At 44.7% G+C, this 9,356-nt stretch overlaps 1 pseudogene; it reads left to right on the plus strand.

The window, feature by feature from the left end:
• LOC106506335 lies at window positions 5,401-6,850 on the plus strand (annotated as a pseudogene).

Below are 9,356 nucleotides of genomic sequence, written 5' to 3' on the forward strand. Positions count from 1 at the left end.
GCTGAGAGTCTATATTATTATTTTTTTTAACCTGATGAATTCCTTATCGGGAGGATTTCAGCTCAGAAGTGATTGAGAAGGCAAGGCACTAAGGACAGTCAATATATTTCATAAGATTAAAAGCACAAAAGGAGTGACTTTCTACTCAAAGAGCATGCTAGGCGACAATCTGTAATTTCCTAATGTGTTTCTGGGCTATGAGAGAAATCAGATCATTGTATCCTTTATCTACGTTTTGAAATGATCCTGTCATTGTTCAAGGTCTCAGTAGGACGTGTATTCAGAAAAGTGCAGCTGTGCCTGCCTGTCCTGAGAGCTTGGCTCATCATGGCCTGATTCTGTACTCTTCTTTGCTGGTCATATAACCAGAACATCACAACATGGCTTAGGAATGGACTCAGTGGCTCTGCGTGGATTTTTTGAATGGTAGAAATTACAAGGACCATCTCTCCAGTCCGTGGTGGTCAATGTGATTCATGGGTGGCTTTGAAATTTTCAGATGGACTGGCATTGCCAAAAACCCTACATGAAGCCACAGTTCACATGCTGAGAACTTTTTATTAGGCTCAGTCTGCTTTAGCAACATACTCTTTTTGGTTAGGCTGTAACAGAGCAATAAAATGTCAGAAACAACTCCCAGGCAATGTATATTTATCTCATCTTAAGTTTATTCTCACTGGATTTAGGAGACAGGCCTCTCTGAAAGTTGTTGTCCATGTCCTGAGACATCTTTTGTGAAGCCACAGTGTCCAAGATGATGTGTAAAACACATAAAAGCTAAGATTATTGTTCTCCCAGCATTCTGTCCTGCTTATCTAAATAATGGCTTAATTTAAGTGGAAGGAAACATTTTCTTTTTCTTTTTTTTTTTTTTTTTTTTTGCCATTTCTTGGGCCGCTCCAGCGGCATATGGAGGTTCCCAGGCTAGGGGTCTAATCGGAGCTGTAGCCACCAGCCTACGCCAGAGCCACAGCAACGCAGGATCCGAGCCACGTCTGCAACCTACACCACAGCTCACGGCAACGCCGGATCATTAACCCACTGAGCAAGGGCAGGGACCGAACCCGCAACCTCATGGTTCCTAGTCGGATTCGTTAACCACTGCGCCACGACGGGAACTCCCGGAAGGAAACATTTTCTATGGCAGCCATTCATAGATAGGTCATACATAGATAATGTAGAATTGGCAACCACATTCTAATGTTATAGGTTGGTTTATGGGAATTCCCGTTGAGGCTCAGTGGGTTAAGAACCCAACTAGTATCCATGAGGATTCGGGTTTGATCCCTAGCCTCGCTCAGTGGGTTAAGGATCCAGCTTTGCCACAAGCTGAGGCATAGATTGTGGTTGCAGCTTGAGTGTAAGCTGAGGCCTACAGCTCAGATTCGACCCCTAGCCTGGGAACTTCTATACGTCACAGGTGCAGCCCTTAAAAAAAAAAAAAAAAAAAAAGACAAAAAAGCATTGTTTTATGACATTAAAAAATAAGCTAACTCTAAATCAACTGTAATAGAAAAATAAAAAATCATATTTAAAAAATAAGCTACCTCAATTCTACGGTATATACAGGAGACACACCTAAGTCAAAGAAGTTATGGCACCTCCATACAATGGAGTCCTCTGCGGGTGAAAAAGGAACAAAAAATATATCTATATATGATGTGAAGTGTTCAGCAAGATAGTTTCAGTTAAAAAAAAAAAAGGCCCAAGAACTGTTATAATATGCCACTTTTGGAATAAGACAGGCTATATGTATGTATCTATAATATGTGTTTATGTATGTATGTACCTGTGTGTGTACAAATATGTATCTATACATGTGCACGTATGTATGTACGTGCGTGTACATATATATTTTTTGCTTTTCATGGCTGCACCTGCGGCATATGGATGTTCCCAGGCTAGGGATTGAATTGGAGCTGCAGCTGCTGGCCTACACCACAGCACAGCCACAGCCACAAAGGATCTCAGCCTCATCTAAGACCTACACCTCAGCTCACGGCAACACTGGATCCTTAGCCCACTGAGCCAGGGCAGGGACTGAACCTGCATCCTCATGATACAGTTAGATTTGTTATTGCTGAACCTCAACAGGAATTCCCTGTACCTATATATATATTGACAAAGATTCTTTGCTTGAGCAAACTTTATTCCATCTTTCCCAAACCTTCTCTTCAATGAGGATTTTTTTTCTTGTAAAATAAAAGTTTAGCAAGAATCCTACTAAGTCAGTTTTAGAGAACTCCTCACAGCATACCTGATACATATGCTAAATTAGAAGACTCTCAACCACCTCCCAAATTTAAGCAGCTTTCAAATTTTTGGAATATGCCCCTAGGTCCCATTTCAAGGCTCTAGATTCTTTTTTTTTTTTTTTTGTCTTTTTGCTATTTCTTTGGGCCGCTCCCACGGCATATGGAGGTTCCCAGACTAGGGGTCTAATCAGAGCTGTAGCCACTGGCCTACGCCAGAGCCACAGCAACGCGGGATCCGAGCCATGTCTGCAACCTACACCACAGCTCAAGGCAACGCCGGATCGTTAACCCACTGAGCAAGGGCAGGGACCGAACCCGAAACCTCATGGTTCCTAGTCGGATTCGTTAACCACTGCGCCACGACGGGAACTCCTCAAGGCTCTAGATTCTTGATGGGATTTTCACTCTTCCTTGAGAAAGAGAATTAGTTTTAGGATGACTCCTAAAGACATCATAAGAGGTCTACATTGCCCAACTAGCAGCTTCAGACTCAGAATTAGATGGACTTTGGAAGGAGGTGTTTGATACCCTCAAGTCACTGTATATGATTTATAGCCACAACTCACATGGGAAGGACGAATTGTGGGTTATATAAGAAAAAGGATGGTTGGGACCCTTCCCATGTTCTTTTGTGTTTTCAGAGAAGGTTTTTACATATCTTTTCATAGGAATAGAAGCAACTGGAGGATAAGACACTCCAAACTTTAAAATGTGTGTACAGGACTTGGTTAGCATTCAAGTAAATGGTTGGAAAATCTGACCCAGTCTGGGCCTGGTAACTCAGAATCAAGTAACTCCTTTCCCATCTTCAGACTGGAGCTGGGATTTGCCTTAAAATTGATGCCATAATTTTAGTGTTGCAGTTCTAAGGTACCAACTCTCCCAGTTTCCCCTCTGTGGAACTCCACTGTGCAGGAATGTGATTAATTTGCCCAGGGCATAAAATCCAGCTAATGCTTCAGCAGACCAGGCTTTGTCTTAGAAACATTTTCTAGTGGCTAGAAAACCAGCTCTTTCTGTTTTGTGGCTCACTGCAGGCTCTTGTCCTGAGAGCTTGTGCAATTGGTGATACAGAGGTATATTTCAGCAAGGCGGCCTTAGGCAGCTATTGTGACGGTGGGACTGACTCGCTTTGCTGAGGATTTGATTAATCTCTCTACCTAGAACTTGATTTTCTTTCTTGTCCCAATCCATGTTCCCTTCAGAATGGAGAAGAATCAAAGCGGAGAGGTGATTGAAACCAAGCAGAAGCACATGGGTTTGGGGGACATGGGTACAAAAGCCCTTCCATCTCTTCCATTTCCTGTTGGTAGGAAAAAGGCTTAGTCTCCTAGGCCTTTCCCCAGTTCCAAAACCAGACTCAAGCAGTTATTAATGAGGGAAATGGGGGAGTGAAGAAACAGAGGAATAATAAAAGCCTTCAATAGTTCAGTGAAAAAACACAGTTCTAGTTCCTCTTCAAGGGAATACATAACAATCAGATGCATATCTTTGAGCTTTTCTGCAGGAACAAACACCCACCACCCACCTAGGTGGGGGATGGTAGTTCTCACAGGGGTTGGAGCTGGAACTTGAAGATTAATGTTACCACTGGAAGCTTTTACTGTTACTTCACCACCAACCAATCAGAGGAAAGTCCCTGAGCTGCAACTCTCCCCCCAAATGCTGTCCCGCATTTTGGGCCTTTTGAGGAAGAGGCCTCATTCTACCTGTTCTCCTTGCTTGGCCTTGCAGTAAGCGGTGTTTTTTTTCCTTTACCATTGTCTGGTGTCAGTCTGTTGGCTTTGCTGCGCGGCAAGTGAGAGGACCCAAGTTCACTTCCATAAAAATGTTGGTGATTACTAAGGGACAGCCATCCTTAGTGGCTTCCCTTGGCTCATAGGCTCCTGGCCAGTGATGGCAGTTAGATTCTATTCAGCCCACCATCTGAGCAACTTTGCCGCAGAGAAACAAAGTCCTGAGTGCTTGCCGCAGACCAAGGGTCACAGATCCATGGTGCTTTTGAACCCATGATGAGGAAACAAAAGGTGCTGGCTGGTAAGACATTTCTGGTAAGTTGTAAAATCTCATGTGGGATGACACCAAGCTGTTTTGGGTGATGGTGGGAAGAAAGGACTTGGTTATCTGATTTTGAGCGAGTGCTGCTTTAATTGGATTTTTCCTTCTGGGTGGAGGAGTCTCTTGGCCATTTAGCACCACTTAAGTGATAATTGGGAAACTCCTTGTTAGATCAAGGTTTCTTTGCACTTATGTCTGAAATGGCAGGTAGGGAAATTCCCATTCTCGTGCTAGGGAATCTGCCATGCACAAAAGCCTGGATACAGTTCTGTGAGTCTGTTTCTGTCTCTAGTCATATAAGCCATAACGCAAACAGTTGTCATTTTCCATCTTGTAGTCCCCTAGCATGTATTTTGCAAAGGTGGGATGAAATTTCTTATGTATAGGTTTTTTATGTTATTATACTAAAGTGAGCCTTCTGGAGTTGGTTTGGCTTTTATCTTGGGGGGGTGTGTATCTCGGCACATGAATCTAAATTCTGTTTTATTTTCCTAACTTGGACCCTCATTGGGAGGTCCTGGGTTGGAGAGACCTCTCACTGGTGGGAGAGAAAGGAAGTGAAAGGATTAGTCATTCTCAGAGACACTCCTAGTACCGACCCTCATTAGTGGGCCCTGGTACTGACTTTCATTAGAGGATCCTGACAATTTTCATTAGGCTGCAAGGCTTTCTCCCAGGCTCATCTGCGCACTTCCTTGTAAAGTCCAGTTTTAGCAAAAATCCTGCTAAGGAATTTCATCAGAAATTAATCAAGCAATCTAAGAAAGAAATGGAAAATTTTATTCAAGCCAAATCAGGGATTATAAGCTAGAGAAAGCATCTCAGAAAGCTCTGAGAACTGTTTTGTCCATTAGAAGCCAAGCAACAGTTATATCAGTTTTCTGATATAACATCAAATAATATATTATTATTATTATTGTCTTTTGTCTTTTGAGGGCTGCACCTGTGGCATATGGAGGTTCGGGCTAGGGGTCGAATCTGCCAGCTTATGCCACCGCCACAGCAACGTGGGATCCTAGCCACGTATGAGACCTACACCACAGCTAATGGCAACATTGGATCCTTCACCCACTGAGCGAGGCCAGGGATCAAATCTGCAACCTCATGGTTCCTAGCCAGATTTGTTTCTGCTGCACCACGACGGGAATTCCCAAATGATATATTATTGACGGTCTAAATGATCTAGATCTAAGCATCGTCGTTGGTGTGTCATGTGGCATCTTAAAAGCTCAAGGAGAAATGTCATTTTTGAAAGAGCTGTCTTGAATTGCAACGGCAGGACTCTGCTAGCTTCACTATGGTGGCTATCCCTCCAGACTCCTGGCAGCTGCCCAACGTATACTTGAAGATCAGCATGGGGATTATTGTGCCAGAGCTGTATTGGAAGCATGCTCCAAAGACCTGTAAGAACTTGGCTGAATTGGCTCACTGAGGTTACTACAATGGTATCAAATTCCACAGAATCACCAAAATCTTTACGGTCTAGGGAGGTGACCCAACAGGAACAGGTTGAGGCGGAGCATCTATCTATGGCAAGCAGTTTGAAGATGAACTTCATCCCAACTTGAAATTCACAGGGTCTGGAATTCTTGCAATGGCCATTGCAGAGCCAGACACCAAACGGCAGCCAGTACTTTGTGACCCTGGCTCCCACGCAGTGGCTTGATGGCAAACACACCATTTTTGGCTGTGTGTGCCAGGGTATAGGGATGGTGAATCGAGTAGGAATGGTGGAAACAAACTCCCAGGACCGCCCCAAGGACGATGTGAAGATCATTAAGGCGTACCCTTCTGGGTAGACCTGTGTCCCTGGGGCACACCCAGGTCTTCTGAGACAGCCCTGCAAACCAGTTTCCAGATGACCTAGAACGACGTGTAACTCTAAACTTTTTTTTGGTCTTGCAAATCTGAGGCGCTGAAGAGGCTGGGGTCCTGGGTGAGAGATGGAAGTGTATTTTAATAGGATGCTTCGTTTCTCTTCCCTTGTGCCTCCGTGGACAAAACATTTGCTGAGATGTCCATACCTGACTGTTCACAGGTTACTGCTCCCTGCAAATGGCCCATGCTGCCCCTTCCTGTGTGCATCTGCTTGGTATCCTGGGAACAAAGGGCAGCCAGCCTCATTTTGCAGTGCCTAACCAGCCTTTCCTTGCAGAAATTTATATTCTGGCCTACGCCAAGGTCTTTGGTGGCTGACAGTCAGCCATAGAATTCAAAACCAAGTAGTGTCTGCATTATCGGCCTTCTTAACTATGTGTGCCCATTTCAGACTCTTGAACTCGTTCTTTCAGGGGTTGTGCGCATCTTTGTCTCTGTTTCCCTCTCAAAACCAGAGCATCAACACTGCTGTTTCTGACACTCAGATGTCCCACGCAAAGCCACAATGAATTTTTGCCAAGTGGAAAATGCATCCAACAATCATGTTTCTAAGAAGGTGTCAAGTGGGGAATGATAATGTGTAATAATCGAGAAATGGATCTTTTATTATTATTATTATTTGTCTTTTTGCTATTTCTTGGGCCGCTCCCGCAGCATATGGAGGTTCCCAGGCTAGGGGTCGAATCAGAGCTGTAGCCACCGGCCTACACCAGAGCCACAGCAACGCGGGATCCGAGCCAAGTCTGCAACCTACACCACAGCTCACGGCAACGCCGGACCGTTAACCCACTGAGCAAGGGTAGGGACTGAACCCGCAACCTCATGGTTCCTAGTCGGATTCGTTAACCACTGCGCCACGACGGGAACTCCCGAGAAATGGATCTTTTAAAAAGAAGCAGAAGCATTGACCATTTTTCCCCCCAGGAAGAAGCAGAAACCTATAGGCAGCATAAGGGAAGAATATGAATTCTCCTTAAAAAGTAGTATTCTCATAAAGGAGAAGCACCACTTGAGTTTTTTTAATCTAAGATTTTAGAGAAAGGAAGTTAATATCTATGTAATACATAGAAACTTCCAAAATAAAATGCTATTCATGGTTGGAAAAAAAAAGCAAAATATGAAAGGTGTCTTGATGATAAGACAATGTTCTTTTTGATTGAGCAGGTTTGGTCAATGTGTGGTTTGTACAATGTACAGTCCAGAGGGAGGAGGCCAAAGGACAAAGAAGAATTCCTTTGTTTAAATTTTTCTTGTCTGGCCATAAAATATGAATTTTATTTCATAAAGCATCATTGAATACTCTTCTTTAAGGCAGCACCCTAAAGGGACACTGCGACATCTTGCGGCCGCGTGCCGCATGGACCTCAGATTCTTTTGGGCTACAGAGCTGGGATCGTAGCCAATTCTCAAAATGGAACCTGAGCAGTAGCTGCGGTAAGGCGGGATCCTTTACCCACTGTGCGGGGCCAGGGATTGAACCTGTGACTCTGTGCTCCCAAGATGCCACGACGGGAGTGGAAGCGCCAGACCTCAAATTCTTATTTGTCTTTTTAGAGCCATACTAGCGGCATGTGGAAGTTCTTTTTAGGCATAGCTGTCTTTCAAACCAGAGACACAGCCACAGCAAATCAGGAGCAGAGCTGCGCAACGCCGGATCCTATAACCCACTGGGAGAGGCCCGGGTTGGAAGCCTTGTCTTTATGCATGCCAGTTGGGTTTGTTACCGCTGAGGCACAACAGGAAGTTTGGACCTCAGATTCTTAACGTAGCTATGTGGATTTTCGGAACAAGGAACTTTGGCTCCCTAAGTGATACTCTCTCTTCTCCCTCCCTACTTGTGCCCAGTACTTGCTCGGTATATGGGGCCTTCCCAAGGTTTTTCGGTGAGTCTTCGTTTCGTCATACTTTCGTTAGGTCCCTGAAATTTCTCCTCCTTGGCTCATCTGTGCAATTCCTATAAATTCCTGTTCTGGCAAGAACCCTGCTGAGTCGGTTTCACTAGAACTTTCCACCCTCCATAAATGACTCCCTTAGATATCTGATTAAATTTGTAATTCCTTTCCATCCCCCAGAGGGTGTCTGCTGCGCACTACCAGAACTGAAAATTTTGTTTTAGAGCAACACTGCGTCTACGACCCACACCACAGCGCATGGCAACGCCGGATCGTGAACCCACTGAGCAAGGGCAGGGACCGAACCTGCAACCTCATGGTTCCTAGTCGGATTCGTTAACCACGCGCCACGACGGGAACTCCCCAATTAATTTTTTTTAAATAAGGTAACACCAGTAAAACAAACAAAAGAACCCCCCAAGATTATGTAAAGGAACAAATTCATTTGGTCCTTGTTATGGACTTAATTGTATCCCTCCAAATTCAAATGTTGAAGTCCTCACCCCTGATACATCAAAATATGATTGCATCTGGAGACAGGGCCTTTAATGAGATAATCAGGTGAAAACGAAGGCATTTGGGGGGGCTCTAACCCAAATGACTGGTGTCCTTATAAAAAGAGACAGGGGAATAGACAAGTATTTAGGGAAGACCACGTGAGGACACAGCGGGAAGGTTTCCGTCTGCGAACCAAAGAAGGAGACTTGGAGTTCCTGTCATGGCGCAGTGGTTAACAAATCCAACTAGGAACCATGAGGTTGCGGGTATGATCCCTGGCCTTGCTCAGTGGGTTAAGGATCCGGCGTTGCCGTGAGCTGTGGTGTAGGTTGCAGACGTGGCTTGGATCCCCTGTTGCTGTGGCTCTGGCGTAGGCCGGCGGCTACAGCTCTGATTCAACCCTTCGCCTGGGAACGAGCATATGCCACGGGAGCAGCCCAAGAATGACAAAAAGACCAAAAAACTTTCAGAACTGTGAGGGATAAAGTTCTGTTAAGTTGGAAAAAAAAAAAGGAAATGAAAAAGAAAGAAAGAGAAGAAGGTAAGACCTTTTCAACTTCGGTGCCTGGTTATGCAGCTGGAAGACGGGCAGTTGGGAGGCGCACCTGCACGAGGTGGCCCTTGAGGAAAGGGAGTGTGGATTTTGCGTGTCTACAGCCTTTTGCGTGTCCTCATTTGGAGACACCTAATCAATGTAGGAGGGCTGGGTTTATTTTTTGTTTGTTTGTTTGATTACAATGCAGGGAGTTCCCGTCATGGCGCAGTGGTTAAGGAA

This window comes from Sus scrofa, chromosome 15, assembly GCF_000003025.6.
Source record: "Sus scrofa isolate TJ Tabasco breed Duroc chromosome 15, Sscrofa11.1, whole genome shotgun sequence".
NCBI classification, from domain to species: Eukaryota; Metazoa; Chordata; class Mammalia; order Artiodactyla; family Suidae; genus Sus; species Sus scrofa.